The following is a 23,292-nucleotide window of genomic DNA, read 5'->3' as shown; positions in this document are numbered from 1 at the left end:
CTGATAGTAAAGATGATCCAAGATCTTGGAAAAGGACTGCAGGCACAGACTGAGAGGATACAAGAAATGTTTAATAAAGAGTTAAAAACTTTAAAAAACAAACAGAGATGAACAGTAAAATAAACGAAATGAAAAATACACCAGAGAGAATCAATAGCAGAAAAAAAGAGACAGAAGAACAAGTAAGTGACCTGGAAGACAGATCACTGGAAATCACTGACATGGAAGAGAATAAAGAAAAAAGAATGAGGGACTCCCTTGGTGGTCCAGTGGTTAAGACTCCATGCTCCCAATGCAGGGGGCCCAGGTTCCATCCCTGGTCAGGGAACTAGATCCTGCATGCTGCAATGAAGAGCTGGCATGCCACAACTAAAGACCCCGCATGCAGCAATGAAGATCTCATGTGCTGCAACTGAAATAAAAAAAACACTCCACATGCCACAACTAAAAAGATCCCTCATGCCACAACAAAGATCCCACGTGCTGCAACTAAGAACCCGCATGCCGCAACTAAGACCCAGTGCAGCCAAATAAATAAATAAATATTTTTTAAAAAAAGAAAAGGAAAAAGAATGAAAAGAAATGAGGACAGTCTAAGAGACCTCTAGGACAACATTAAATGCACCAACATTTGCATCATAGGGGTCCCAGGAGGAGAAGAGAGACAGAAAGGGCCTGAGAAAATATTTGAAGAGGTAATAGCTGAAAAATTCCCTAATGTGGGAAAGGAAACATTCACTCAAGTCCAGGAAACATGAAGAGTCCCATACAGGATTAACCCAAGGAGGAACACACTGAAACACGTATTAATCAAATTAACAAAAATTAAAGACAAAGAGAAAATATTAAAAGCAACAACAGAAAAACAACAAATAACATACAGGGGAATCCCTGTAAGGTTACCAGCTGATTTTTCAGCAGAAACTCTGCAGGCCAGAAGGGAGTTGCACAATATATTTAAAGTGATAAAAGGGAAAAACCTACAACCAAGAATAGTCTACCCAGCAAGGCTCTTGTTCAGGTTTGACAGAGAAATCAAAAGCTTTACAGATAAGCAAAAGCTAGAGAATTCAGCACAACCAAACCAGCTTTACAACCAACACTAAAGGAACTTCTCCAGAAGGAAAACAAAATGCAACAACCAGAAACAAGAAAATTACAAATAGGAAAGTTCACTGGTAAAAGCAAAACTACAGAAAAGGTAGGAAATCATCCACACACAAACATGATATCAAAACCAGCAGCAGTGAGAAAAGAAGAGTACAAATGCAGAATACTGGAAACACATTTGAAATTAAGAGACCCACAACTTAAAACAATCTTCTATATGTATAGACTGCTATATCAAAATCTCATGGTGGGAATTCACTGGTGGTCCAGCAGTTAGTACTATGCGCTTCCACTGCAGAGGGCCCAGGTTTGATCCCTGGTCAGGGAACTAACATCCCACAAGCCATGCGGCATGGCCAAAGAAAACCAAAACCAAAACAAAAAAACCTCATGGTAACCACAATCTGAAATTTTACAATAAATACACACAAAGAAGAAAAAGGAGGACTTCCCTGATGGTCCAGTGGTTAAGACTCTGTGATCCACTGCAGGGGGTGTGGGTTTGATCCCTGGTCTGGGAACTAAGATCCCACATGCTGCGTGGCACAGGCAAAAAAATAAATGAAATAAAGCCATTGCCAAAATTAAAAAAAAAAAAAAAAGAAGATTAAGAAAAAGGAATCCAAACACAACTCTAAAGTTAGTCATCAAATCACAAGAGAAGAAAAGAGAAAGAGAAGAACAAAGACCTACAAAAACAAATCCAAAACAATGAACAAAATGGCAATAAGAATATACATATCAATAATCAAAGAAGGGCTTCCCTGGTGGCGCAGTGGTTGAGAGTCCGCCTGCCAATGCAGGGGACACAGGTTCGTGCCCCGGTCCAGGAAGATCCCACATGCTACAGAGCGGCTGGGCCCGTGAGTCATGGCCGCTGAGCCTGTGCTCCACAATGGGAGAGGCCACAACAGTGAGAGGCCCGCATACCGCAAAAAATAAAGAAAGAAAGAAAATGAAAATGGATTAAATGCTCCAACCAAAAGTCACAGAGTGGCTGAATGAATACAAAAACAAGACCCTTATATATTCTGTCTACAAGACACCCACTTCAGACCTAGGGACACATACAAAGTGAGGAGATGGAAAAAGATTTTCCATGCAAATGGAAATCAAAAGAAAGCTGGAGTAGCAATACTCGTATCAGACAAAATAAACTTTAAAATAAAGACTATTACAAGAGACAAAGAAGGACACTACATAATGATCAACGGGTCAATCCAAGAACAAAATATAACAATTACAAGTATACATGCACCCAACACAGGAGCACCTCAATACATAAGGCAAATGCTAACAGCCATAAAAGGAGAAATCAACCATAACACAATAATAGTCGGGGACTTTAACACCCCACTTACATCAATGGACAGATCATCCAGACAGAAAATCAATAAGGAAACACAGGCCTTAAATGACACATCTGACCAGATAGATTTAAATGATATTTATAGAGCATTCCATCCCAAAGCAGCAGAATACACATTCAAGGGCACATGGAACATTCTCTAGGACTGATCACATGCTGGGCCACAACGCAAGCCTCGGTAAATTTAAGAAAATTGAAATCATATCAAGCATCTTTTCCAACCACAATGCTGTGAGATTAGAAATCAACTACAAGAAAGAAAACAACTGTAAAACACACAAACACATTGAAGCTAAACAATATGCTGCTAAACAACCAATGGATCACTGAAGAAATCAAAGAGGAAATCAAAAAATACCTAGAGACAAATGAAAACAAAACCCCAATGATCCAAAACCCCAATGATCCAAAACCTATGGGATACACCTAAAGCAACTAGAGAAAGAAGAAACAAAACCTAAAATTAGTAGAAGGAAAGAAACCCTGAAGATCCGAGCAGAAATAAATGAAATAGGGATAAAGGAAACAATAGAAAAGATAAATGACACTAAAAGCTCGTTCTTTGAAACGATAAACAAAATTGAGACCCTTTAGCCAGACTCATCAGGAAAAAAAGAGGGCTCAAATCAATAAAATTAGAAATGAAAATGGAGAAATAACAGCTGACACCACAGAAATACAAAGGATCATGACAGACTACTACAAGCAACTAGATGCCAATAAAATGGACAACTAAGAAGAAATGGACAAATTCTTAGGAAGGTACAATCTTCCAAGACTGAACCACTAAAAAATAGAAAATATGAACAGACCTATCACAAGTAGTGAAATTGAAACTGTGATTTAAAAAGTTCCAACAAACAAAAGTCCAGGGCTAGATGGCTTAACAAGCAAATTCTATCAAACATTTAGAGAAGAGTTAACACCTATCTTCTGAAATTCTTTCAAAAAACAGAGGAAGGAATACTGCCAAACTCATTTTATGAGGCCACCACTACCCTGATACCAAAATCAGACAAAGATACCACAAAAAAAGAAAATTAGAGGCCAATATCACTGATGGACGTAGACGCAAACATCCTCAACAAAATACTGCAAACTGAACCCAACAGTTCATTAAAAGGATCATACACCATGATCAAGTGGGATTTATCCCAGGGATGCAAAGATTTTTCAATATCCGTAAATCAATCAGGGTAATACACCACATTAACAAATTGAAGAATAAAAAACATACAATAGTCTCAATAGATGCAGAAAAACGTTTTGACAAAATTCAACACCTATTTATGATGAAAACTACAGAAACTGAGCTCAGATGGAAACTACCTCAACATAATAAAGGCCATATATGACAAACCCACAGCAAACATCATTCTCAATGGTGAAAAACTGAAAGCATTTCCTCTAAGATTAGGAACAAGACAAGGATACCCATTCTCTCCACTTTTAGTCAACATAGTTTTCAAAGTACTAGCCATGGCAATCAGAGAAGAAAAAGAATAAAAGGAATCCAAATTGGAAAAGAGAAGTAAAACTGTCACTGTTTGCAGATGACATGATACTATACATAGAGAATCCTAAAGATACTACCAGAAAACTACTAGAGCTCATCAATGAATTTGGTAAAGTTGCAGGATAGAAAATTAATACACAAAGGGACTTCCCTGGTGCTCCAGTGGTTAAGATCCTGCACTTCCACTGCCGAGGGCACGGGTTCAATCCCTGGTCAGGGAAGCTAAGATCCTGCAGGGTGCACACCACGGCCCACCCCCCCCGGCACCAAAAAGAAACTAACTTAATACACAGAAATCTGTTGTACTTCTACACATTAACAACGAAAGATGAGAAAGAGAAATTAAGGAAACAATCCAATTTACCATTGCATCAAAAAGAATAAAATACCTAGGAATAAGCCTACCTGAGGAGGCAAAAGACCTGTACTCCAAAAACTACAAGATGGTGATGAAAGAAATTGAAGATGGGGGGGGGAAGAAATTAAAGATGACACAAACAGATAAAAAAAATACCATGTTCTTGGATTGGAAGAATCAATATTGTCAAAATGACTACACTACCCAAAGGAATCTACAGATTCAATGCAATTCTTATCAAATTACCAATGGCACCTTTCACAGAACTAGAACAAAAAATTTTGAAATTTGTATGGAAACACAAAAGACTCCGAATAGCCAAAGCAATCCTGAGAAAGAAAAATGGAGCTGGAAGAATCAGGCTCCCTGACTTCAGACTATGCTACAAAGCTACAGTAATCAAAAACAGTATGTAACTGGCACAAAGACAGAAATATAGAACAACAGCAAAGAAAGCCCAGAAATAAACCCATAAACCTATGGTCAATTAATCTATTATGACAATACGACAAAGGAGGCAAGAATATACAATGGAGAAAACAGTCTCTTCAATAAGTGGTGCTGGGAAAACTGTACAGCTACATGTAAAAGAATGAAACTAGAACATTCTCTAACACCATACACAAAAATAAACTCAAAATGGATTAAAGGCCTGAATATAAGACTGGATACTACAAAACTCTAAGAGGAAAACATAGGCAGAACACCGTGACATAAATCACAGAAGTATCTTTTTGGATCCACCTCCTAGAATAATGAAAATAAAACAAAAAATAAACAAATGGGACCTAATGAAACTTAAAACCTTTTGCACAACAAAGGAAACCATAAACAAAACGAAAAGACAACCCACAGAATGGGAGAAAATATTTGCAAACAAAGCAACCAACAAGGGATTGATCTCCAAAACATATGAACAGCTCATGCAGCTCAGTATCAAAAAAGGGAAGAACCTAATCAAAAACTGGGCAGAAGATCTAAATAGACATTTCTCCAAAGACATACAGATGTCCAAAAAGCACATGAAAAGATGCTCAAAATCTCTAATTATTAGAGGAATGTAAATCAAAACTACAATGAGGTTATCACCTCACAGCAATCAGAATGGCCATCATCAGAAAGTCTACAAACAGTAGGGCTTCCCTGGTGGCACAGTGGTTGAGAGTCCACCTGCCAGTGCAGGGGACACAGGTTCGTGCCCCGGTCCGGGAAGATCCCACATGCCACGGAGTGGCTAGGCCTGTGAGCCATGGCCACTGAGCCTGTGCGTCCAGAGCCTGTGCTGCGCAATGGGAGAGGCCACAACAGTGACAGGCCTGCGTACCACAAAAAACAAAACAAAAACAAGTGTACAAACAGTAAATATCGGACAGGGTATGAAGAGGAGGGAATCCCCCTACACTGTTGGTGGGAATGTAAATTGGTACAGCCACTATAGAGAACAGGATGGAGGTTCCTTAAAAAACTAAAAACAGAGGTATCATACAATCCAGCAATCCCACTCCTGGGCATATACCTGGAGAAAACCATAATTCGAAACGATACACGCACCCCAATGTCCACTGCAGCACTATTTACAACAGCCGAGACATGGATGAAATCTAAATATCCATCGACAGAGGAATGGATAAAGGGGATATGGTACATAAAGACAATGTAATATTGCTCAGCCATAAAAAAAAAAGAAATAATGCCATTTGGAGCAACATGGATGGACCTAGATAATAAGTGAAGTCAGAGAGAGAAAGACAAATATCACATGATATCACTTGCATGTGGAATCTAAAAAAAAAAAAATGATACAAATGAACTTATTTACAAAACAGAAACAGACTTACAGACTCTATAAACAAATGTATGGTTACCAGAGGGGAAGGCAGGGGGAGGGATAAATTGGGAGGTTGGGATTAACATATACACACTACTATATATAAAGAGATAATCAACAACAACCTACTCTATAGCACAGGGAACACTACTCAGTATTCTGTAACAGCTACATGGGAAAAGAATCTGAAAAAGAATAGATATATGTATATGTATAACTGAATCACTTTGCTGTACACCTGAAGCTAATACAACATTGTAAATCAACCATAATATAAAACAAAAAATTAAATTAAAAAAACAATAATGGTAGCTGACATGGGGAAGTTCAAACCCAGTGAGCCTAAACCAACAGTAGGTAGAGATTCAGTTACCATGTTTCCTACTTAGTTTAGCCACCAAGGGATCCAAGGGATCAAAAAAGATGTTTGACGCACAACAGAAAAGGTGAAAACACTGGCATTTTGTGAATTAATTTTAGAAAAAAGTTTTCCAGCTTTACAGACAAGCAAAAGCTAAGAGAATTCAGCACCACCAAACCAGCTCTACAACAAAAGCTAAAGTAACTTCTCTAAGTCGCAAACACAAGAGAAGAAAAGAACCTACAAACACAAACCCAAAACAATTAAGAAAATGGTAATAGGAATATACATATTGATAATTACCTTAAATGTGAATGGATTACATGCTCCAATCAAAAGACACAGGCTCGCTGAATGGATACAAAAACAAGACCCATATATACGCTGTCTACAAGAGGCCCACTTCAGACCTAGGGAAATGTACAGACTGAAAGCGAGGGGCTGGAAAAAGATATTCCATGCAAATGGAAATCAAAAGAAAGCTGGAGTACCAATGCTCACATCAGATAAAGTAGACTTTAAAATACAGAATGTTACAAGAGACAAGGAAAGACACTACATAATGATCAAGGGATCAATCCAAGAAGAAGATGTAACAATTATAAATATATATGCACCCAACATAGGAGCACCTCAATACAGAAGGCAACTGCTAACAGCTATAAAAGAGGAAATCAACAGTGACACAATAATAGTGGGGGACTTTAACACCTCACACCAATGGACAGATCACACAAACAGAATTATTAATAAGGAAACATAAGCTTTAAATGACACAACAGACCAGACAGATTTAATTGATATTTATAGGACATTCCATCCAAAAACAGAAGATTACACTTTCTTCTCAAGTGCGCATGGAACATTCTCCAGAAGAGACCACATCTTGGATCACAAATCAGGCCTCAGTAAATTTAAGAAAGTTGAAATCATATCAAGCATCTCTTCTGACCACAACGCTATGTGATTAAAATTCAAGTACAGGGGGAAAAAACGTAAAAAACACAAACACAGGGAGGCTAAACAATACATTACTAAATAACCAAGAGATCACTGAAGAAATCAAAGATGAAATTTAAAAACACCTAGAGACAAATGACAATGAAAACACGACAACCCAAAACCTATGGCATACTGCAAAAGCAGTTCTAAGAGGGAAGTTTATAGCAATACAAGCATACGTCAAGAAACAAGAAAAATTTCAAATAAACAATCTAACCTTACACCTAAAGGAACTAGAGAAATAAGAAGAAACAAAACCCAAAGTTAGCAGAAGGAAAGAAATCATAAAGATCAGAGCAGAAATAAATGAAATGGAAACAAAGAAGACAATAGCAAAGATCAATAAAACTAAAAGCTGGTTCTTTGAGAAGATAAACAAAATTGATAAACCATTAGCCAAACTCAAGAAAAAGAGGGAGAGGACTCAAATCAATAAAATTAGAAATGAAAAAGGAGAAGCTACAACACATACCGCAGACATACAAAGCATCCTAAGAGACTACTACAAGCAACTCTATACCAATAAAATAGACAACCTGGAAGAAATGGACAAATTCTTAGAAAGGTATAAACTTCCAAGCCTGAACCAGGAAGAAAGAGAAAATATGAACAGACCAATAACAAGTAATGAAATTGAAACTGTGATTAAAAATCTTCCAACAAACAAAAGTCCAGGACCAGATGGCTTCACAGGTGAACTCTATGAAACATTTAGAAAGGAGCTAACACCCATCCTTCTCAAACTCTTCCAAAAAATTGCAGAGGAAGAAACACTCCCAAACTCATTCTATGAGGCCACCATCACCCTGATACCTAATCCAGACAGATAGTACAAAAAATGAAAATTACAAACCAATATCACAGATGAATATAGAGGCAAAAAGCCTCAACAAAATGCTAGCAAACCAAATCCAACAACACATTAAAAGGATCATACACCATGATCAAGTGGGATTTATCCCAGGGATGCAAGGATTTTTCAATATACACAAATCAATGTGATACATCATATTAACAAATTGAAGGAGAAAAACCATATGACCATCTCAATAGATGCAGAAAAAGCTTTTGACAAAATTCAACACCCATTTATGATAAAAACTCTCTAGAAGGTGGGCACAGAGGGAACCTACCTCAACATAATAAAGGCCATATACTACAAACCAACAGCAAACATCATTCTCAATGGTGAAAAACTGGAAGCATTTCCTCTAAGATCAGGAACAAGACAAGGATGTCCACTCTCACCACTATTATTCAACATAGTTTTGGAAGTCCTAGCCACGGCAATCAGAGAAGAAAAAGAAACCAAAGGAATATAAATTGGAAAAGAAGAAGTTAAACTGTCATTGTTTGCAGATGACATGATACTATACATAGAGAATCCTAAAAATGCCACCAGAAAACTACTAGAGCTAATCAAAGAATTTGGTAAAGTTGCAGGATACAAAATTAATGCACAGAAATCTCTTGCATTCCTATACACTAATGATGAAAAATGTGACAGGCAAATTAAGGAAACACTCCCATTTACCACTGCAACAAAAAGAATAAAATACCTAGGAATAAACCTACCTAAGGAGACAAAAGACCTGTATGCAGAAAACTATAAAACACTGATGAAAGAAATTAAAGATGATAGAAACATGTGGAGAGATATACCATGTTCTTGGATTGGAAGAATCAATACTGTGAAAATGACTATACTACCCAAAGTAATGTACAGATTCAGTGCAATCCCTATCAAATTACCAATGGCATTTTTTACAAAACTAGAACAAAAAAATCTTAAAATTTGTATGGAGACACAAAGGACCCCAAATAGCCAAAGAATTCCTGAAGGATAAAAACAGAGCTGGAGGAATCAGACTCCATGACTTCAGACTACACTACAAAGCTACAGTCATCAAAACAATGTAGTACTGGCACAAAAACAGAAATACAGATCAATGGAACAGGATAGAAAGCCCAGAGATAAACCCACACTCCTATGGTCAACAGAATCTATGACAAAGGAGGCAAGGATATACAATGGAGAAAAGACAGTCTTTTCAATAAGTGGTGCTGGGAAAACTGGACAGCTACATGTAAAAGAATGAAATCAGAACACTCCCTAACATAATAAAAATAAACTTAAAATGGATTAGAGACCTAAATGTAAGACTGGACACTATAAAACTCTTAGAGGAAAACATAGGAAGAACACTTTTTGACATAAATCACAGCAAGATCTTTTTTGATCCACCTCCTAGAACAATGGAAATAAAAACAAAAATAAACAAATGGGACCTAATGAAACTTAAAAGCTTTTGCAAATCAAAGGTAACTACAAACAAGATGAAAAGATAACCCTAAGAATGGGAGAAAATATTTGTAAACAAATCAACGGACAAAGGATTAATATCTAAAATATATAAAGAGCCCATGCAGGTCAATATGAAAAAAACAAACAACCCAATCCAAAAATGGTCAGAAGACCTAAACAGACATTTCTCCAAAGAAGACATACAGATGGCCAACAGGTACATGAAAAGCTGCTCAAAATCACTAATTATTAGGGAAATGGAAATCAAAACTACAATGAGGTATTACCTCACACCAGTTAGAATGGGCATCATCAGAAAACCTACAAACAACAAATGTTGCAGAGGGTGTGGAGAAAAGGGAACTCTCTTGCACTGTTGGTGTGAATGTAAACTGATACAGCCACTATGGAGAACAGTATGGAGGTTCCTTAAAATACTACAAATAAAATTACCGTATGACCCAGCACTCCCACTACTGGGCATATACCCAGACGAAACCATAATTCAAAAAGACACATGCACCCCAATGTTCATTGCAGCACTATTTACAATAGCCAGATCATGGAAGCAACCTAAATGCCTATCAACAGACGAACAGGTAAACAAGATGTGGTACATACATACAATGGAATATTACTCAGCCATAAAAAGGAATGAAACTGGGTCATTTGTAGAGACATGGATGGATACAGAGACTGTCATACAGAGTGAAGTAAGTCAAAAAGAGAAAAACAAATATCGTATATTAACGCATATATGTGGAACCTGGAAAATGGTACAGATGAACTGGTTTGCAGGGCAGAAATAGAGACACAGTTGTAGAGAACAAACATATGGACACCACAGGGGGAAAGGGGGGTTGGGTTGAATTAGGAGATTGGGATTGACATATATACACTAATATGTATAAAATGGGTAACTAATAAGAACCTGCTGTATTAAAAAAAATAAAATTAAAAAAAAGTTTTCCAATATGTATTCTGTTATCTTTCTAAATGTATTTTGCTTAATCTTTCCTGATATTTGTTCTAAATTGTACCAAAATATTGGCATGAGGTCTGAATTATCATTCACAGACTGACAACTATCAAGTAGAAAAGTCAACATCAAGAAGAAACAGGCAAAAAAAAAAAAAAAAGAAGAAACAGGCTTCACTGAGATTAGGAACTGTAGCCAGTAATCCTGGCTCAGGAACTTACAAGCAGTGAATCTGGACATTCATCAACCTTTCTCTGTCATGAAGAACATAAGCAAGTAGAAGACATGCACTTATAAGGAAATTAGAGTTTAATTAGAAGAGATAACTACCAGCAAACAATTAAGACCTATAATTAGTAATGTAAGGATCCAATTCAGTGATGAAGAAGAAACAGGTGGGTTAAGAGTGAGGAGGACTCCATGTGGAAACCATTCCCTGGTTAAGCTGACAGAAATGAGCAGCAGAAATCAAGAGAACAAGCTTTCCAGGTAGGGAAATGTAAGAGGGTTTCACTGACGTTTTGGAGGTTCATGATGGGAGACTAAAGAAAGTGAAAATGTAAGGGCAAAACATGTCATTTGCTTTTAAATGACCACCTAAAGTGTAACAACTTCTGAGTATTTAATAGCGCAATTTTAAAGAATCCCAGCTGCCATCCTTTTTAAAAAGAAATTTAATTGTCATAAAATACACATTCCATAAAATTTATCACCGTAACCTTTTTTTTTTTTTTTTTTTTTGCGGTACGCAAGCCTCTCACTGTTGTGGCCTCTCCCGTTGCGGAGCACAGGCTCCGGACACACAGGCTCAGCGGCCATGGCTCACGGGCCCAGCCGCTCCGCGGCATGTGGGATCTTCCCGGACCGGGGCACGAACCCATGTCCCCTGCATCGGCAGGCGGACTCTCAACCACTGCGCCACCAGGGAAGCCCCACCTTAACCATTTTTAAGTGTACAGTTCAGTGGCATTAGATACATTCACACTGTTGTGCAATCAATCACCAAAACTTTTCCGTCTTGCAAAACGGAAAGTCTCTACCCATGAAACAACTCCCCATAGCCTCCTCTCCCAGACCCCACCTTCCATTTCTATTAACCTGACTGCTCCAAATATCTCACAGAAGTGGAAGCACACAGTATTTCTCTTTGGTGACCGGCTTACTTCACTTAGCCTAATGTCCTGTTGTCCTCCATGCACGTCATAGCTAATGTCAAAGCCTGTGTCCAAGTTCTACTACATCCTCACAGTAATTCCTTGGCCCTCCCACACTGAATTGTCTCATCATTTTAAGCAGCTCCTCCAGAAAGCCTTAGGCTTTCTGAAGAGGCTGTAGACATGTCTTCTGTCTCGAACACCAATGACTGAAATCCACACCAAACGCACAATTTTTATGATACAACTATATGGAACAGAAATAATAAAATTAATGAACCAATCAGTGCCTTTTCTCTACACACTTTCAAATACCACCAAATATTCCCAAATCACTCCTCCACAAATTCATTCCAGCTGCTCCTAATAACCAGCAAACTGTTAAATTCCCTATTTTCTGGTAGCCTCTACCTATTTTATATTCATTTCACACTGAATAATGTCTATCATATTATTTTCTAATGGACTCTTTTGCACATTTCCCAGCAAAATGCTAAGGTAGGGAAAGTATCACATACTTCTTAAAAAATAAACTTGGAATGCTAAGTATACAGTAAATATTCTATTAAGCTGTATCACAAATTTACTTTAATAAACCAAAAAGGAAAAAAATCAAAACCACCAGAAAATAGTAACAACTACTAGTTTTATTGTTGAACGTTTACATCTTATGAAAATAAGTACTGAGATGATCCAGGAGGCGTGTTAAAATCAGTAGCTCACAGGTAAAGACAATATTGTTCTGCAAGCTTAAGATTCTGATTAGATAAATTAAAAGGTTAACCACTATAAGAACAGAAGTAACGTATATATAGTAACATATCTTCCAAATAAGTAGAAGGGAAAAAGTGAAGAGAGAAAACAAGACAAAACCTCAATTCAAAAAAAGGCAAGAAAGAGAAAGAAAAAGCACAGAAAGTACAAAGTACCAGATGGCAAAAAAAAAAAAAAAAAAGCCAAATCCATTTTTTCAACAATTATATTATGGAGAGCCCACTAAAAGCCAAATATCGTTTTAGGCACTAGGGATACAGCTGTACACAAAACACAGAAAAATAGCTGCTCTCATGAAACTTCTATCCTAGTGGGGTAAACAGTAATGAACCAGAAAAATGAATAAATCACATGGCACGTCATATCGTAATAAGTACAAGGACAACGAGTACAACGGAAATATAAGGGAAGGCTATGTCAGGGAAGACCTCACTGAGAAGGTAATATTCAAAAAAAAAAACAGGAGGGAGGTAAGGGATTAAACCATGTGGACATTTTGACAAAGGAACTGCAAGTGTAAACATCCTGAGGTTAGGATGTGCCGGAGGCAACAGCATAGAGCAAAGAGGGAGAGTAGCCAGAGATGAGATCAGAGGGAAAGCAAGGGCCAGGTCATACAGAAACTTGACGGCCACTCTGAAGAATCTGGCTTTTAATCTGAGTGAAATGGGTAGTCCATGGAGGATTTTTTGAGAGGAGGGAGATAATCTGATTTAAAAGAAAAAAAAGAATCACTCTACATGCGAGGGAAAGACTGAAAAAAGAAAAAGCAGACTATTTTAGTGGCTACTGCAGAAATCCAGGTGAGATATGGCTGTAATTTGAATAAGGGAAGGTGCTGAGAAGGGCTTGGGACTGCATAGATTCTGAAGGCCGAGTTCTTGCATCTGCTGATAGGTTACATGTGTGGTGAGAAAGAAATGGGTCAAGGATGATGCCGAAGGTTTTACAGGCCTCAACAAATATCTCAGTAATGACAGTGAATATAAGTACAATCAGCCTGCCAGTCAAAAGGCAGAGACTGTCCGCTTGGTTTAAAAAAAAAAAAAAATTCCCCAACAATATGCTAGTTACAAAAACATACGTAAAGGGACTTCCCTGGTGGCACAGTGGTTAAGAATCCGCCTATCAATGCAGAGAACACGGGTTCGAGCCCGGGTGCAGGAAGATCCCACATGCCGCGGAGCAACTAAGACTTTTGCGCCACAACTACTGAACCTGAGCTCTAGAGCCCGCGAGCCACAACTACTGAGCCCGCGCGCCTAGAGCCCGTGCTCCGCAACAAGAGAAGCCGCCGCAATGAGAAGCCCGCGCACCGCAAAGAGTAGCCCCCGCTCGCAACAACTAGAGAAAGCCCGCGCGCAGCAACAAAGACCCAACGCAGCCAAAAAAAAAAGAAAAAAGTTATTTACATATTTACCAAAAAACCCCTAAAAAGATGAAAACAGTTGAGCCAAGTATCAAATGACAGTGGCCATGGATATATTAACTTCAGACAAAAGAGAAATCTGTTTTCACCCACAACCCAGAATAGTCCCCGGTTGGTAGTGAGTAATATGTAAAACCTGTAAACGTTCTCCACCTACTTAACGTTATTTCTCCTGCATCACAAATGTTAAAGGATTTGGATGGTCAGCGTTGTTTCTCTAACCTGACACCAAATCGTTGGTCGCCTGTGCCAGTTTCACCTCTTGCAGAGTGACAAGTCAGTATGACTTTTCTGTGAAGTTCAGTGCGGGGCCACCACTCCCGCTCGCCCGCCACGGGCTCCGGCCCGGGACCCCACTCGCCCCCACGAACGCCTCCTCTGCACCCGGCGCAGCTGGGTTCGCTCAAAGCCCCAGGAAGCAGGCAACGCCCGACCACTTGGGAAGTTTCTAAAGGAAAAACAGACCGAGAGCCTCGCAGGCGTGCACCGGTCACGAGCCAGCCAGGAACGCACGACACCCCCCGCTCCCCAGACCCCAAAGAAGCTCACCTATCCGCGGTCCGCCAGGGTAGTCTGAGCTGCTGCCCCCACCTCGCGTCTTGCCCCAGAGCAGCTTCCGGCTGTGGGCGGAAGTGCTCCTTTAGGAAGACAGGAAGTCCCGCCCCCTCGGGAAGGAGCGGCGGCAGCTGTAGCTCTGCGTTGATTATCAGCGAGCGTCTGGGGAGCCGAAGGTGTGGTCAGACCGCCCAAACCCAGCGCAGCTCGCCGCTCCTGTGCTGCTCCAGCGAGTCCCCGGAACCCGGGATGACAGAACGACGCATGGGACGCGCAGGTTCCAGTTTACTTGTTATCACGGAAGCGAGTTACAAGTCCTGTATGAGATTCAGTTCCACGTTCATTGACAATCTACCACGGAGGAAGCCTGTGGTGGTCACAGAGAGGAGTGTAGGGTTGATTCCACAAAAACTAGGGGAAGAAAATTAACTCGATGAATCGCAAAGCAGGATGAAAGTAAATGCAGTAATAGAAAAAGCAAATTCCGTAGGCATGTTAATTTCTAAGAGTTTTCTCGTATCTCAAGAGTTGTGAGGATCAAATGTGATGATGCATAAATAAACGTTTAGCCGTGGAGCCTGGTACACGATTAAAGCATATAATACCCATAGTATTGTTATCGTTGGTGAAAATAAGAGGCCTTTAACCCAACCAAAGGGAAATTAAATAACACTTCAGGGAGGTAGCCTTCAAGCTGAATGTTAAATTTAAGAATTTCAGCACATAGAGATACCCATTATGAAGCTGTAAAAACTGCTTTTGTTGATTAATGAAAAGGCATAGGCTAAAAAAACTTGTTCCAAAAAACAAACTTTCAGAAGCTTTATTGTTTGAAATCATATGAGTAATAATGGAATATCCCAAGTCTGCCTGGCAGAGCTGAGTCCTGGGGATCATTTTGACACTTTGCCAGCCCAGGCATAGTGCTTCAAATAAGAAATTTTCAGATATAACATTCCACATTTATTTTAACTTTATGGTTTTCAACGCTACATGACCTTGGAGTCGGCTTCACAACTCAGGCCTGAGCCTGCTTAATTCTTATCTATTAATACACTCCACCAAATCCTATGCTATGTCTGCCTCTTCCATTTTGTTTTTTTTTCTTCCAGTTAGACTCCTCCAGTTCCTTTGGTGGGTGGTTTTCCTTGTTTCAGCAACTTAATAAATTTTGTTAGACTACAGGTTTGACTCAGATGGCTTTATCAGATGGGCTTTATCACTATTTATTTTGATCAAGCCTCCTGTATTCATGAAGGTTGGAGGACAACTTTGGCCCCAACTTAGACAAAAACTGAAGCAGAATAAAGGTAGGTTATTTACTGACATTCAGCTGTGTCCTGAGAAGAGCTGTGCACTTTCTAACTGGAGAGTTTTAAATTATCTTTCGGCAGAGAATGGCCACACTTCTTGAAGATTATTGGCATCCACCAAATTCAGACCAGCCCCACAACAGATATAGGAAGCATGCACCTTCCTTTTCTTTGTAAAATATTTTCCTGTCTCCACTGAGTTGTGACGGTACTTGCCTGGTTTTGCCTAGAGTGAAAGAATGATCCCTCTCTGCCTTCTGTCCTCTCCTCGAGACATTGTACTGCTGCCTCAACCATGTTATCTCCTTGAAGTGCTTTCTCTGCTAAAGTTTTTCCCTAAAAGAGATCTATACACCCTGTCTCTCATTCCTCACCCTCCTCTCACTTTAATCTTCTTCAGCCTGGCCTTCTGGCTTCTGTCTTCCCTCCAGTTCTTCCACAATTATCTTTCAAATATCATCACTGACTTCAGATCACCAAGGTGGTTTCTTAGTCCTCATATCCCTTGATTTCTCAATAGCATAGGTTGATAGGGTTACTTATCCCCCTTTGTTGTAAAGATCATATTTAAAGCACTGTCTCAAAAAAGTGCAAACTTAAAATATCAAGTATTTGTAATGCAATTCATTTTAAGTCTCGTCATTCATGCATCAGGTAAATAAGAGCCAGCTCTGCACCAAACACTATTTTTAGGCGCTGGAGACCTAGCAGAGAAAAAGAGATGCAATGTTCCAGTTCTGGATAAATGTATATCTTAATGGTATGAGACAGATGATATATAAATAAAATGAATAAGATAATTTCAGATTATGTGAGGTGCACTAAAGGAAACAGATGGTTCTGTGATAATATGTTACAAACTGAAAGTAGGAAGTAAGGGGAGGATAACTTTCAAGGTGACATTTGAACTGACAGCTGCAAGATAAGAAGGATCAAGCAATGTAAAAAAAAGAAAAAAAAACTGGAGGAAGATCTTTCTAGTTCTATAGGTAAACAGGAGTGGGAAGCAGGGCTGAGGGAGGATTAAGAGGGTCACTTACGGTGAATTCCCTGGCGGTCTGTGGTTAGGACTTGGCGCTTTCACTGCCAAGGGGCCTGGGTTCCATCTCTGGTTGGTGAGCTAAGATCAGCAAGACGAGTGGCCAAAAAAAAAAAAAAACTACAGTACTTGCCTGGTTTTGCCTAGTGAAAGAATGATCCCTCTCTGCCTTCTGTCCTTTCCTCGAGACATTGTACTGCTGCCTCAACCATGTTATCTCCTTGTAGTCATTTCATCTGGGGCACAAAAGGAAATAGTGGCTTAAACCAGAGAGGTTGGAGCAAAACTGGAAGACTGTGGGGTCACCGCTGCTGAGAAGTCAAGCTAGATGAGAAGACAGAACTATTCGCTAGATTTCACAAAATAAATGTCAGTGTCGCTGACAAGAGCAGTTTTGGTAGAGTAGCAGCCTCAGAAGCCACGCTACAGTGAGCTGAAGTGGAAAGGAGGTTGAGGGAGCACAACTAAATGACTCTTCAAAGAAGAGACCTTCTAATTGCCATACTGATTGAACATTTTTCAGTCAATATCCTATTGGGTATCTCTACTGCATTATACTTGAATGGTTCACTCCTTGAAACCACATGCTTTCTTTCCAGTGATTATTTTTTGGTTTTGTTTTTCTTTTCATTTCTTTTTCTTTTCTTTGTTGTGGTCATTTTCATTGACCGGGAGTTAAAAAATAACTTTGGAAATCTGATGACAGCTATCCACATACATGCAAATTTCACATATAATTTCAGGGAGTTAATTAATCCTTTGAAGACAGTTAATGGGCCCCAGAGAAGTCCATGGGTCACAGATTAAGAACCTCCTGTCTTTTTAATTAGCTGGTCTCTTCCTTCGTGGTTTCCTTATTCCTTTAATTGTTCCCTCCTTGATAACTGTCCTTGATTACTGCTCTTCTTGGGCTACATCCTCTCTCAGTGACTACATCTAATTTCTTGATTTTTGTCACTGGGACCATGACACCTATTTTACTTTTTTAAAAAAATTTGTTTTATTGAAGTAACGTTGATTTACAATGTTACGTTCATTTCTGCTGTACAGCAAAGTGATTCAGTTATACATATGCATACATTCTTTTTCATATTCTTTTCCATTATGGTTTATCACAGGATATTTAACATAGTTCCCTGTGCTGTAGGACCTTATTGTTTATCCACTCTTTTTTAAAAAATAAATTTATTCATTTATTTATTTATTTTTGGCTGTGTTGGGTCTTCATTGCTGCACGTGGGGTTTTCTTTAGTTGCAGCAAGTGGGGGCTACTCTTCGTTGCGGTGCGAGGGTCTCTCTCTGTGGTGGCTTCTCTTGCTGTGGAGCACGAGGGCTGTGGCACGCAGGCTCAGTAGTTGTGGCTCATGGGCTCTAGAGCACAGGCTCAGTAGTTGTGGCGCACAGGCTTAGTTGCTCTGTGGCATGTGGGATCTTCCTGGAGCAGGGATCAAACCCGTGTCCCCCGCATTGGCAGGTGGATTCTTAACCACTATGCCACCAGGGAAATCCTGTTTATCCATTCTGTGTATAATAGTTTGCATGTGCTAATCCCAGACTCCCAATCCAGTCCTCCCCCATCCCCCACCTTTGGCAACCACAAGTCTGTTCTCTCTGTCTGTGAATCTGTTTTGTACAGTTCATTTGTGTCATTTTATATTCCGCATATAAGTGATATCATATGGTATTTGTCTTTCTCTTTCTGATTTACTTCACTTAGTATGATAGTCTCTAGGTCCATTCATGTTGCTGCAAATCCATGTTTCATTCTTTTTATGGCTGAGTAGTATTCCATTGTGTATATATACCATATCTTCTTTGTTCATTCATCTGTCAATTGACACTTAGGTTGCTTCCATGTCTTGGCTATTGTAAATAGTGCTGCTATGAGCATTGGGTGCACGTATCTTTTTTGTTTTCGGTTTTTTTGGCAGCACTGCGTGACTTACGGGATCTTAGTTCCCTGACCAGGGATTGAACCTGGGCCAAGGCAGTGAAAGTGCTGAGTCTTAACCACTGTTTGCCAGGGAATTCCCAACTATACAATTTACATTCCCACCAACAGTGCAGGAGGGTTCCCCTTTCTCCACACCCTCTCCAGCATTTGTTATTTGTAGACTTTAATGATGGCCATCCTGACTGGTGTGAGGTGGTACCTGACTGTAGTTCTGATTTGCATTTCTCTAATAATTAGAGATGTTGAACATCTTTTCATGTGCCTGCTGGCCATCTCTGTGCATGATGCCTACTTTAGTACACAAGCCCTTTGGAGTTGTAGGGTAACGTAAAAGAAAATCAAGATCAGTTAAACCCATTCAATTTCCGGAGATTTATTTGATTTCACAGTGTCTTACTGGACACCATAGGAGTTGAGGCTATGAATAATTGTTCATAAGGACATCCTGAAAAAGATTTATATAAGAAAAAAAATCAAAAGCTAATTCTTTTATTGTAACATTTTACAGTCTTCTTCCTATCTGTCCTCCTCACAGCTCCATCCCAAGGAGGAGTCAGCCTTCCACGGGGGACTTCACAGTGGCAGAGGTTTATCATACCAAGTTCTCTCCAGCCTGTTTCTAAGGAACTTTTGGTACCTTCTGATGTGCAACTTTTCATCTTGGCATGTGGTTGTGAAGGTTAATTTTATGTGTCAACTTGGCTAGGCCATTGTACCCAGAGACTTGGTCAACACCAGTCTCAGTGTTGCTGTGAAGGTATGTTTTAGATGAGATCAACATTTAAATCAGCAGACTTTGAGTCAAGCAGATTGCCCTCCATTATGTGGGTGAGCCTCACCCAACTGGCTGAAGGCCTTAAGTGACAAAGACTAAGACCCCCCGAGGAGGAGAGAATTCTGTTTTTTCCTGAAACACATGGCCATGCAACATGGGGATAATATCAAAAATGTTCTTTTCATGAAGTAGAAGTGCGGGATGACTGTTAGGAAGATAAACAACAGCGGCCATAGATTCCATTCCATATCCCCTCAGATCTCTCCAGTGACACTACTTACAGATTGTGGTTTGTCTTATTTTAAGGTGTTCTCTGTTTTTTCTGTTCCCTCTAATTTGAGTTTTTCTATATTTTTCTTGTTTCATTTTGGTTTTGCTTCTTTTTTTTTTACCTTGGTCTTTCTCTGTCATACTGCAGGTATTCTATAAATGTGTGGGAGTTTCTGGTTGTCCATTTGTGTTTCAGACAGAATGAAGCATGAGAAATGCTAAATGGGAGCTAATGGGAGCTCAGCTTATGCAAGCAGGGCTGGCTGGCTGACTGGTAAGTTTCAGTGTCATGTGATTGGGAAGGGAGCAGCCATGATGCTCCAGGAAGGCTCCCTGATGCCAGAACAGAAGAATGTAGCTCTTTGACACCAATACCTTTCCTATTTGCTCAAATTCTTCCCAGAAACTCACTTCTACTTCTCTAAAAAGATGTCTTACTCTTCTGCTTGAGGATAAAATATCTGGCAGTGATGATTTAGTTTGCCCATTGGGGTGTAAGAAAGAGGTAGCGTAGGGAGATGTACCCTTCCATTTACAGACTATCAATTAATTTGTTTTCATCCACATTTATCTCTCCAGTCCTCTTTGTTGACAAGTAGAGAGCTGTTCCAGTTAGTTTCCTATTACCACAAACTTAGTGGCTTAAACAACATATATTTATTATATAGAGTTCTATAGAAGTCCAACACTTCTCAAGGTATCAGCAGGGCTGTGTTCCCTTCTGGAGACTCCAGGGCAGAATCCGTTTCCTTGTCTTTGTAGTTTCTAGAAGCCACCTGCATTCTGTGGCTTGTGGTCCCCTTCCTCCATGTTTAAAGGCAGAAACGGTGGGTTGAGTCCTTCTCATCACACCACTCTGACTTTGGTTCCAATGTCACATCTCATTCTGACTCTCCCCTTCTGCCTCCTTCTTCTCCTTTGAGGAAGCTTGTAGTTACAGGTGGGTCCACCTGGATAATGCAGGATAATCTCCCTATTCTGAGATCATCAATGAGCAACCATAATTTCTCTTCACCCTTAATTCCCCTTTCCCATGTAATCTCATCTGTTCACCAGCTCCGAGGATGAGGACGTGGGCATCGCTGGGGCTCCATTATTCTGCCAAGTACTTTCAGTTCTCCTGAGCCTGCTGGGTCCCGTTTCAGCCACAGCCCCTTCTCTACATAGCCTTAGCTCTGGCCATATCCCCACTGCTTACATCAATCAGTAGTCTTTCTGCTTTCTGTATTCCAGACACTTTTTGGAATTTCTCATCCACTAACAAAGCCCTTCCAATTCTCAAGGTTATTTTGATATTTTAGCCTTTTTATTCTTTTTCTTTCCTTTTAGTATTCTCTCAAGAGGGAGAAAAGATAAACACGTACTCAGTCCAGCATCTTGAAAGGACGAATGTTCTTTTTTCACTCCCTTCCTGCAGGGCTAGCAGAAAATTTAATCTCAGTCAGTGTTAGGGCCTCCTTACCTCTCAACTGCAGGCATCAGACTCCATTGGCAGGTTTATTATTGAAGCCAACAGTGATCCCTCAAAGCCTGGCACTTTTCTGCTTCCCTGTCCCAGGAAGAGAACGGGAAGGTTACTGTCTAGTCCATCCTCCATGAAGTCTTGCTCACCTCCTACAGTACTACCAACAGCCATGGGAACTTCTGGCTTTTGTTCCCTTCCCAGGAATCTCTCCTCTTTCCTCTGTTCTGTTTGCCCTTAAAGTCACTGCTCCTTTTCTCTGTGTCTCCCTTCCAGTACACCTAGCCTGATCTCTTCAACAGGCTCAGGTTGTAGGAAAATTAATTCAGAAAGGAAGTGTTTTACAATAGCCTTCTTTTAGCTTTATCATCATAATACTTCCCTGAGGCAAGAAAGTACAAAATGGACTGGGTACATTTCTGTAACTAAAGATGGAAAAAACAGAGGGAAAAGAACACGAATATCTAAAAATTATCTTGCTACTATATATTGTACGTATAGTATACAGATAGTTTTGCTGCATTAAGTCACTGAACTGTGACTTAATCAATTCATATTGATGAACATTTGTTACTTTTTTTCTATTACAAATAATACTGCAGGGACTTCCTGATGGTTCAGTGGAGATCCCACATGCCTCCCAGCCAAAAAACCAAAACATAAAACAAAAGCAATATTGTAACAAATTCAATAAAGATTTTAAAAATGGTCCACATCAAAAAAAATCTTAGAAAAAAACAAATACTGCTGCAATGAATATACTTTTATGTACATTTCTGTACAACTAAGGGAGTATATCTTAAGAATATACCCCCTCTTCAAAATGTAAAACAAAGGTACCATATGACTCATCTAGGTATTTAACTTTCTTAGTTGGCTTGGGCTGCTGTAATAAAATACCACAAATCAAGTGGTTTATACAACAGAAATTTATTTGCTTACAGTACTGGAGGCTGGAAGTCCAAGATTAAGGTGCCAGCTGATTGGATTCCTGGTGAGGGCTGTCTTCCAGGTTTGCAGGTGGCCACCTTCTTACTGTGTCCTCACATGGTGTAAAGAGAGAAAAGGGCTCTCTTGGGTCTTTTTTTTTTTTTTTTTGGCCGCATGGCACGTGGGATCCTAATCCCCCAACCAGGGATTGAACCTGCGCCCCCTGCATTGGAAGCGCAGAGTCTCAACCACTGGACCTCCAGGGAAGTTCCCTTGGGTCTCTTCTTGTAAGGAAATTAATCCTATTGGATCAGATTCCCACCCTTATGACCTCATTTAACCTTAATTACTTCCATAAAGATCCATCTCCAAATACAGAGATACTGGAGGCTGAAGCTTCAACATATAAATTTTGGAGGGACACAAACATTCAGTCCATATTACCCAAGAGAAATGAAAATATATAGCCACAGAAAAACCTGGACACAAATGTTCATAGCAGCATTATTCATAAAAGCCAAAAAGTAGGAACAATCCAAATGTCCATCAACCAATGAATGGATAAACAAAATGTGGTGTTTTCATATACTGGACTATTATTCAGACTTAAAAATTATTGAAGTTATAAGTAGTATGGATGAACCTTGAAAACATTATGCTAAGTGAAAGAAGCCAGTCACAAAAGACCATGTAGTATATGATTCCACTTATATGAAACAACCAGAATAGGCAAGTCTATAAATACAGAGAGTAGCTTAGTGACTGCCTCGGGTGGGGGTTAGGGGTGGAGTGGGGGCAATGGGAGTGAG

The 23,292-nt window shown here is 39.6% G+C and overlaps 1 protein-coding gene across 1 annotated transcript in view; it reads right to left on the bottom strand.

Moving 5' to 3' along the window:
* Window positions 1-14,853, bottom strand: part of TBCE (tubulin folding cofactor E) — a 109,900-nt gene extending 95,047 nt beyond the window's left edge. Inside the window, exon 1 of the mRNA XM_022553147.2 lies at window positions 14,735-14,853. The gene's annotated coding sequence lies outside the window, so the exon portion shown is untranslated. The remainder of the gene's footprint in view (window positions 1-14,734) is intronic.
* Window positions 14,854-23,292: the final 8,439 nt, after the last annotated feature.

The sequence above is a fragment of the Delphinapterus leucas genome, chromosome 16 (genome assembly GCF_059928025.1).
Source record: "Delphinapterus leucas isolate spDelLeu-1000000601 "Yukka" chromosome 16, BTC_Dleu_Yukka2, whole genome shotgun sequence".
In the NCBI taxonomy this organism is placed as follows: domain Eukaryota; kingdom Metazoa; phylum Chordata; class Mammalia; order Artiodactyla; family Monodontidae; genus Delphinapterus; species Delphinapterus leucas.
The sequence above is the reverse complement of the archived record's forward strand: the minus strand, read 5'-3'. Positions and strand labels throughout refer to the sequence as shown.